Source organism: Acomys russatus, chromosome 7 (assembly GCF_903995435.1).
Source record: "Acomys russatus chromosome 7, mAcoRus1.1, whole genome shotgun sequence".
Lineage (NCBI taxonomy): Eukaryota > Metazoa > Chordata > Mammalia > Rodentia > Muridae > Acomys > Acomys russatus.
Window position 1 is genome coordinate 4,464,153 of NC_067143.1, and position 7,566 is coordinate 4,471,718.

The 7,566-nt window shown below is 56.8% G+C and overlaps 1 protein-coding gene across 1 annotated transcript in view; it reads right to left on the bottom strand.

Annotated features, from left to right (window-relative positions):
* Nucleotides 1-3,642, bottom strand: part of Myh14 (myosin heavy chain 14) — a 60,971-nt gene extending 57,329 nt beyond the window's left edge. The window contains exon 1 of the mRNA XM_051148475.1: nucleotides 3,491-3,642. The gene's annotated coding sequence lies outside the window, so the exon portion shown is untranslated. The remainder of the gene's footprint in view (nucleotides 1-3,490) is intronic.
* Between the last annotated feature and the right edge of the window lie 3,924 nt (nucleotides 3,643-7,566).

Consider the following 7,566-nt stretch of genomic DNA (forward strand, 5'->3'; position numbering starts at 1 on the left):
GGACCGTGCCACCTGGCTCAGCTTTACTTAAGAGGAAAAAAAAAAAAAAAATCATGTAAGCCAAGCATGGTGGCCCATGCTGTTAATCCCAGCGCTTGGGAGCCAGAGGCAGGTAGAGGTTTCAGCGGTTGAAAGGAGGATCTGCTCTTTGAGAGGATCTGAGTTTGGTTTCCAGCACCTGCACAGGAGACCCTGTGTTTCCAGCTTCCCTAGGCACCTGCACTCACACACATGCACATATCTTCTCTCTCTCTCTCCCTCCCTCTCTCTCTCTCTCTCTCTCTCTCTCTCTCTGTGTGTGTGTGTGTGTGTGTGTCTGCGTGTGCGTGCATGCATGTGCTTAGGTGAGTTTATATGTACCCCATGAATGCAAGTTCCCATAGAGGCCAGAAGATGGCATCAATTCCCTGGAACCCGAGTGATGTGCTGTGAATGCTGAGGACCAAAGTGCAGCTACAAAACACTAAGCTGTCTCCACATCCCCACTCAAAAAAATAAAAATAAAAAGGTTTATTTTTTGTGTAAGGGTGTTTTGCCTGCAAGCAAGTCTACACCACATGCATGCCTTACCCATGGAGGCCAGAAGAGGGCGATGGATCCCCTGTAACTGTTGTTACAGATGGTTCTGAGCCACCACGTGGGTGCTGAGACTTGAAGTCTGCTCTCTGGAAGAGCAGCCAAGGCTCTTAACCACTGAGCTGTCTCTCCAATGCTCACCCACCCACCCCCAAATTTGGTTACTATAAATTTTTAAATACACATTTGGCTTGCATTCTGTTTATATTGGACAGTACTATTCTAGTCTCAGGAGACAGATAAAAAGATACGTTGTTATAAACACGTAAATGGTTTAAAACGGTGATAAATGGCTGCAGAGGTGTAGAGCAGGGAAGAGTGATGCTGGGGCTGGAGGGTGATGGGGCTGGAGGGTGATGCTGGGGCTGGAGGGTGATGCTGGGACTTGGGCTTGGGCTGGGGCTGGGGCTGGGGCAGGGGCAGGGGCAGGGGTAGGGGCTGGGGCAGGGGCAGGGCTTGGGCTGGGGTAGGGGCTGGGGCAGGGGCTGGGGCAGGGGCAGGGGCTGGGGCAAGGGGCAGGGGCTGGGGCAGGGTAGGTGCTGGGGCAGGGGTAGGGGCTTGGGGCAGGGGCTGGGGCAGGGGCAGGGGCTGGGCAGGGCAAGGGCTGGGGCAGGGGCTGGGCAGGGGCAGGGGCTGGGGCAGGGGCTGGGCAGGGGCTGGGGCAGGGGCTGGGGCAGGGGTAGGGGCTGGGGCAGGGGCTGGGGCAGGGGCTGGGGCAGGGCAGGGGCTGGGCAGGGGCTGGGCAGGGGTAGGAGCTGGGGCAGGGGCTGGGGCAGGGTAGGGGCAGGGTAGGGGCTGGGGCAGAGGCTGGGGTTGGGGCAGGGGCAGGAGCAGGGGCTGGGGCTGGGGCTGGGGCAGGGGCTGGGGCAGGGGTAGGGGCTGGGGCAGGGGCTGGGGCTGGGGCAGGGGCTGGGGCAGGGGCAGGGGTAGGGGCTGGGGCGGGCTGGGGTTTGGGGCAGGGGGGGCAGGGGCAGGGGCTGGGGCTGGGGCTGGGGCTGTTTACGTTTTTAACTGCACTGACTGGAGAAACCTTCCCTAGTATACAATTTTCAAAATAAAGACCGGAGTGAATCTAAGGAGGGAACTACCAGGATGCCTGGCAAAGGCCCTGGGGCAGCATGTGTCCCTAGGTCTGCAGCACTCTGTAGTGGCTGGGGCTGCAATGAGAAGTGGATACGAGGTGAGGTAGCAAGGACAATAAAGATTGTCACCACAGTTTATATACTGAGGTGGGGGCCGGGTGGGGCACAGATCTGATGTTTGTCACCAAGTTCTGTGCACCTGTGGTCCTGCCCACCCCGTGATTACAGGATGACCGCCCACCCACCATCCTCTCTGGCTTCATTCACTCAGCATTCTCAGAGGCCTTTCACATCCTGGGCTCTGGAGACCCATCATGAGTTACTGAGGCCCCGCCTTTGAGCAGGGGTTGGGGTGTGGACCCAGCTAAGTCTCAGACTCTTTAAGGAAGCTTTCAGGAGGAAGTCGGGGTATCTGGGTCCCTTCCCAGGGCCACTGACTAGGAAACAGCAATTTCAGGAATGTCCACTATTGTACAGAAAATGCCCCACAACAGTCTCTCCTGCAGGAAGCAGCCCCTGCTGACCTCAACCCTCATCACCATCATGCCTGGTCCGAGAACACCTGGACACACCTGGATCCCCACCATCCACTTTCACCTCTGTGCACCAGGCTACCTCCACCTCCAACACACCTCTTGAGGACATCCATCCAAATATTCAGTGCTCCAGGGGTGTCCTCCCATATCTTGGGAGCCCCTCCCACATGCAGACGTTCTGTGTCTAGGACTTGGTTCCCAGCCACTTTGGCCCCCGTGATCTACAGATGGTCAGCCCCAAAGGGTCAAGGATCATACCCCCCTCCTCCAGCGTAGTAAAGGTACAGCCAGAGCCGAGCCCCATCCCAGGGACTTTACCCCACCCCACCCACCTGCTTCCTCTTCAGCCTGGTAGCCTTTGACCAGGAAGGGTTTAGTGGCTTTGTACCTGCCAGTCCTACTGCGCCCCACAAGAGCTAGATGATCAGCCTCCACCTCCTCAGACCCAGAGTCCAGGCCCAGGACCCCCACACTCCAGCCCTGTCGCCACTGGACACAAAGTATTCCTAGAGTCTTACTGCAGCTGGCGTTACAAGTGAGGGTGTGGGGTTCAAGGAGTTGACCAAGCCAAGAGGGTGGGCCCAGGGCCTGGCCCCAAATGGCTGAGCCACAGCCACACGCCCCTCCCTCAGGCAGCAGGAATGTGTTGCGAGGACTCATTAGTGTCACTTAGGCAGGTGAGAGCACCTGGGAGTGGCAGACAGAACTGTGTGGAAAAGGAAAGCAGCCAGGGCCCCGCCCACCCACCTGGGCAGGGGCTGGGACAGCACCAAGCTTATGACCTCAACTTATGGATGAGATGCCATCCTGCCCCAGCCTCCTCCCTCAGACCCAGGGGTCCTCCCTCAGACTCAGGTGTCCAAGGCCCAACTTCCTCCCTCTGACCCAGGGAGCCTGACCCCAGCTCTCTTACTTCAGACCCCAGAGGTCCTGATCCCAGCCTCCTCTCTCAAACCTACCGAGGTCCTGACCGAGTCTTTTTTTCCTCAGACTCAGGGGTCCAAGCCCCAACCCTCCTCCCTTGGGCACAAAAGTCCAGACCTCCTCAGACATATGAGTCCAAGCCCTAGCCGGCCTTCTTTTGACACTGAGTCCAGACCCTGACCCCACCCCCCCCAACCTCAGACACAGGAGTTCAGACCTCAGCCCTCCTCCCTCAGACACTGGCATACAGCTTCCTCCCTCTGTTTTGGGGTACCTGGCCCACAAAGCTCCGGGAGTATGGATCCTAACCCCTCTCCTCCTGACCCAGTGCCCTGTGGCATGGCTTCTCTATCCCGCAGACCCTGAGGCTACCTGGGCGCCTGGCCGTAGAGATGGGAGGCCTCCGAGTCCAGATCCTCTCCAGCACCCAGGTGAGGCCGGCTCTGCGGTCCAGCAAGGGGTGGGGCCTCTCGCGTCAGGGAGGTGGGACCGGGCCCTGACGTCACCTGACACCTGCCGGGCTGGGGGGGGGGGTTGGGGGGGAGTGGTGGTGGGGCGGAGCCTGGCACCGCAGCCTGCAGAGATAGAACCTGTTGCCAAGTGGGCGGCGGTGGGCAAAGGTGAAGGGCCTGCACAGAGCCAGACAGCGTGCGTCTGGGGTTTGAATCCCTCCTCAGTCTTCTGGCTCTCTGCTTTCCTCGGCAGGAATTGAGGCTCATAAGATCGACAAAAACCGTGTGTAGAAAAGGAGCTAGGTCTGTGCTCTATCGTTGATTATTCCGAACCTCAGTTTCTCCAAGCCTAGAAGTGGGACATCCCAGTCCTGAGCTACGATGTCAAAGTGCTATGCCAGCCTCGGGGGCGTGGGGAGATGGGGTGGGCGTGTCTACCATAAATAAGCTCATGGTTTTGTCCTTAGAAGAGGTGTTAAGAGTTCTGACTTACAGAACAATTTGTTTTTGTTGTTTTTATGATACGGGGTCTTATGCAGCCCAGGCTCACCTGTAACTGAGGGTGGTCTTGAACTCCGGATTACTACTTTGTATTAAAAACAAAACAAAAAGCCACATGGCCAGACACATCAGGTCCCCACATTCCCCACCTCGGTCCAGTCTCCCCCCTTTCTCTCCCTCCCCACACATAAACTACCTCAAATCAATTCTTCCATATGGGAGAGAATTTTGGGCTATAATTTAAAGTGCCCGAGTACATTGCGAGGTTGTTCAAACGCGTCTTAGCTAGGCTTGGTGGCGCACTCCTGTCCTCGCAGCACCTGAAAGCCTCAGGCAGAAAGGTTGGGAGCTGAGGTCAGGTTGATCTACTCAGTGAGCTCAGAACCTGCCTAAAAAAAAAAAAAAAAAAAAAAAAAAAAAAAAAAAAAAAGCCTAACTAAACCAAGTCAAACCAAAACAAACTGGGACAGCCAAGCAAACTTCCTTCCCAGCCCCCGGTCCTGCCTGTCCGGACCCCTCTCTAAGCCTGGCCCACAGCTTTTTCCTCCTCTGACAACGGACACGGTCGTCCTGGGAGCTGGGAACTGGAGACCATGACTCAGGTATTCTATCACGCAACGTCCCAAGCACTGCCTCAGTTTCCCCTTCTGCAGAAAATGCCGGATGACTCCTTCAGAGATGACCCCAGGCTGCCTGGCACACGTTGGAAACCCGGACTGGGTGAATGCAACGCCCCCCCCCCCCCGACCCTAGGCTTTGCACCCACAGTGAGTGTCCCAGCACACCCCTCTCCAGGACGCCCATTACAGCCCACCAGCTCCGGCCTCCCCAGGCCTGGCGGGCTCTGGCCAACCCCTGGGGTGCTCCACTGGGGGGCCCCGGGACACTCACCGGCGCCCTGGGCGGTCCAGAGGCCTCGGCCTGGGCAGAGAAGGAGGCGGGGCCTGAGCGGGACAGCCCCGCCCACAGGTGGGCATCACAGACCAATCAGCGCTCGCTGCGGCCCTCTCCGACCCCGCCCCTGGGGCTCAGCGCTGCCCAATCAAAAAGAGCAGCTGGTGCGCCGGGCCAATCAGAAGTTGGCGAAGCGTGCCAGGCGTGGGAAAAGAACCTGGCCGAGAGTGCGCGGCCGTGGGCGGTGCCCGGGCCTGATGGCCAGCGGGAAGCGCCAATAGAGAGGCTTGTGGAAACGGCCGGAGCCGCTGGTTCAAGGGGACCGGGTGAATGGGCCGCTTTGTACACAGGCATGAATGGATGCCTTTGTGCGCACATGTAGGGGGCGGCGGGAGGCCGGAATGCCTGGGTCCCTCGGGAGCCGGCGCGCGGACAGACACCGAGGAGAAGTCGCTTTTGTATACTGCAGACCGTGAGCAAGCCTTATGCCAGTGGATGGCGACCGCATGGGTCAGAATCGTCCGTCATTTATTGAAAGCCTGCTGTATGCTTAACGCTGTGTAAAGAAAGCATTTCCATTACATAATTTCGCTGAAGCCTTGAAATTGGAGCGACTGAGACCTCATCTTGGGGCTGGGACTGGGGCACAGTCGGCAGAGGGTTTGCCTAGCATGCAAGAAGCCCTGGGTTCTACCCCAGCACCGTGCAATCCGGGTGTGGTGGCACCTGTGAGCCAGCCCAGCCCTGGAGAGTTGGAGGCTGGAGGATCAGGAGTTCAAGGTCATCCTCCAGCTACGTAAAGAGTTCTAGGCCAGCCTAGATTACAAGAGACCCTGTCTCAGAGAACAAAACAAACCCCCCAACCTCATCTTAAGGCTCACATCTATCAACCCAGCATTTGGTAGGTTGAGGCAGGAGGATTGCAGTGAGTTTGAGGTCGTGGGTTCAGACAAAGTGATTGAGCAACTTAGATGACCCCGTCTCAAAGTCCAAAAGGAGCTGTAAAGTTCAAATCACACTACTGCAAAAGTAAATAAATAAGCAAACAAACAAACAAGCACTAAAGTCCCCAAGGCCGGTGCCACACAGCCACACTCAACCTTGCCTCCCAGGTGCTTGTCCCCTGTTGCTTCTTAGCCCCCAAAGCACCTGAACCTGCACACTCTGTGCCTCCCAAGTTTGTTGTGGGTTTTAAAACGTATCTTTAACGTGTATGGATGTTTCGTCTGCCTACATGTATCTGTACTATGTGCATTCCAGCACTCATAACCACTGAGCAATTGCTCCTTTGTTTCTGAGGCAGGGTTTCCTTCTGCCGCCCTGGCCACCCTGGCACTCTGCTGTCTCGTTCGGAAATGACAGCTCGGGACCCTGAAGCCAACCAACCTTCCTGCCAACTACAGACGGTATCAGCCTGATCAAACCTTAATCTGCCTAGCAACCAGTAACGTCATCATCTGTCTTTACTGGCCTGTTCCCTGAGGTGGCATTAGTTCTGCTTGCTCTGCCTGAGGGAAGATCGGACTGCCTTTGTAGCAGAGAGTGACTTCGAACTTCTGATCCCTCTGCCTTTACCCCCTGAACGTTGGAATCGCCGATGCGCACCACCACACAGGGCTGCATAGGCTTGCTTTCCTGGGGGTGGTTCCTTTGATCTATAAGCCTGCACCGCTTTAATGTCTGCTAATATTTAGTGAGGACACTCACAGTTCTAGGCTCTAGATGTACATTAAGTCCCACAATATGGACCTACCAGCTCTATGCAGTTGGTCCTGCTGTCGTGCCTGTTTTACAGGGATGGGCACAGAAACCTGGCTGTCTCACTGAGGTCACTTCCGGCCCCCCGCCCCTGTACCACCAGGGACAAGGCAAGACCACAGGATGCATGCCCCTGCCTGGAAGCCCCTCCCCACCCATCCTCCATCACACCAAGCAGAATGCATGCTTGAGGTAAAGTCCCAACCTGTCTCCTTGGAGATCTACCCCATTGGCAGGGTACTCCCCATTATCCTGTGGAGCCCTGGCCATCTGAGGCACCCCACAGCCAGATAGGCTGCAGTAGAAAGGGAAATCACTGGTAAAGGGAGATGAAACACCTGGATATGTGAGGCCAGCGAGAAGGAAGTGGAACACGAACGCTTCCTGAATCCCAGCCTTCAGAACGACCTGAGTCTGCAGAACCTGAGCAAAAAGTCTGAAGAGGTGAGGAAAGCCAGCACGGGGTAAGGTAACGCACAAAGGGGAAGGGGGTTGGCTGCGTCTGTGGCTCAGTTGGTAGAGCACGTGCCTGGCATGCACAAAGCCCTGGGTTCAGTCCCCAGCACCACACAAGCCAAGTGAGGTGGTACATGCCCACAATTCCAGCACATTAGAGGTAGAGCCAGCAGGATCCAGAGTTCAAGGTTCCATACTACCCCAGGCAGAATGGCCACCACCAAGAAACAAACACCAGGCCAACAAGATGACTTACCAGGGAAAATGCTCGCCACCACGCCCTATCAGCTGAGTTCAACGCTGGGCCCACACCAGGAGGCACAAACTGGAAAAGAGCACTAGGGGGAAGTCAGCTTGCTCTACATGGTGAGTTCTGGGCCACATGGA